Source organism: Lolium perenne, chromosome 3 (assembly GCF_019359855.2).
Source record: "Lolium perenne isolate Kyuss_39 chromosome 3, Kyuss_2.0, whole genome shotgun sequence".
In the NCBI taxonomy this organism is placed as follows: domain Eukaryota; kingdom Viridiplantae; phylum Streptophyta; class Magnoliopsida; order Poales; family Poaceae; genus Lolium; species Lolium perenne.
In genome coordinates, this window is record NC_067246.2 from 65,978,048 (window position 1) to 65,980,216 (window position 2,169).

The following is a 2,169-nucleotide window of genomic DNA, read 5'->3' on the forward strand; positions in this document are numbered from 1 at the left end:
AAGGCAGTTTGGGGATATCGGTGGCACGAATCTTCAACTGATGGTATCCTGTCCGCAGATCAATCTTTGAGAATACTCGGGCTCCGGTCAGCTGGTCAAACAGATCTTCTATCTTGGGCAATGGATACTTGTTCTTAATGGTGACATCGTTAAGCTTACGATAGTCCGTAACCAAAAGAGTGGCACCATCCTTTTTATCCACAACTGGCGACCTCCAGGGTGACGCACTTGGTTGAATCAGACCTTTGAATAGCATATCATCCAGCTGCTTCTTCAGTTCCACTAACTCTGCCGGGTTCATGCTGTAGGCTCTCTGGGCTATGGGTCCAGTTCCGGGGATTAACTCGATGATAAACTCGATATCCCGATCTGGGGGCATACCGGGTAGATCATCCGGGAACACATCAGGATATCGACAAACGACCCTGATCTGATCCAAGGTGGGTTTGACTAGGCTTTGGTTACAGGTAAATTTTCGGGGCATCTTTTCAGATAGGTGTTCGACTACTATACCGGTGCTACTAGTCATGGTGATGGCCTTCTTGGCACAATCAATCAGTCCATGATGTTTCGACATCCAGTCCATTCCCAGGACTACTTCCAAACCTTTGGCTCCCAGAACAATCAAATTTGCATAGAGTTCTATTTCATGTATTCTGATTGGCACATCTTTGCAAATTTTTCTAGCTTTAGTTGTTGATCCAGGAATTTGAACTATCATGACATGCTTCAAACTGATGGGTTGAATCTTACTAGTGCATGCAAAATCTTCGGTAATGAATGAATGCGATGCTCCAGAATCAAACAGCACTCTTGCGGGTATTGAGTTAACAGAGAACATACCCAGCACAACGTCTGGGGCTTCCTGAGCTTCTTCTGCATTCATGTGGTAGAGGCGGCCGTTGCGGTTGTTCGGGTTGTTGGGGGCGAACTTCTTGTTGGTGGTGACACGACGCTGCTGCTGCGCAGGGCCTGAGGTGTTGGCGGCAGTCTTGGCGAGCTTCTTGGGGCACTCATAGGAAAAGTGCCCAGCTACTCCGCACTCGTAGCAGTTGTAGGTGGACTTGTCCTTGGGGGTGATGGGAACAGCGTTGCTCCCAGTCCTTGGAGCGATGTTGGAGTTATTGTTGGGGGCGCGAGGTGGGGCGCGGTTGAAGTTGCTGTTGTTGTTGTTGTAGTTGTGGTGTCCTCCCCGACTGGGGTTTCCTCCACTCCGGTTCGATAACTCGGACGTGGATTCTCGCATCGGGGGCTTGTTGTTTCTTGGGGCGAACCCTCCACCCGAGTTGGGGCGATACTTGTGGTTGTTGCCGGGCCCACTCGGTTCATCATACGGCGCTTGCGGTTCTCATTGGCTTGGTGTATCTTCCTCCATCTGAATGGCGGAGTCAACGAGTGCTTCTAAGTCAGCAAAGGGGATGTTGATCAGCACGATCCGCATCTCATCATGCGGTCCATTCAGAAACCTCTCCTTCCTCTTCTCGACGGTGTCCGTCTCATCCGGGCGTACCTTGACAAAGTGAGGAACTTGTCGCGGTATTCTACCACGGTCATTCTTCCTTGCTTCAGCCTCTGAACTCATCCCTCATCTTCTTAATCAAACCCGGGGGCACATGATACTTGCTAAACTTGAGTTTGAAGTCCTCCCAAGTCATCGGGTTCCCCGCATGTAAGGCGCGGGTACTTGTCCACCAGTGCACGTGCAGGTGTCCAAATGTGTAGTGGGTGGCGAACAACACCTTCTCGTTGTCCTCCACTCCGGCAACCTCGAGATTGTTCTCCATAGTCCGGAGCCAATCATCGCATCGAGGGTTCCTCGGTCTTGTTGAACACAGGTGGGTTAGTGTTCGGAAGTTTTTCAGCTTTGACCCTAGGTGGTCGTGGTTTCCGTGGCCTTGATTGCCCCGAGCAAGTTGTTGAAGTGCAGCTAGGTTGGCTTGCCGTTCAGCTCTCTCAACTTCTCTATCAGCCAACATCTGTTGCAACATCTCGCATCATTGCCTCCCGAGTCATGTTGCGAGTTGGGGGTGCCATCTCGAATGTTGATAGGGATCATGAGATAAGAGGGAAATGTCTATGGCTCATTTTGGGGTAAAATACAACTTAAACTTGATTCATAAAATAATAATATTACACACACACAAACATAGTCATGGAGGTAGCACATAT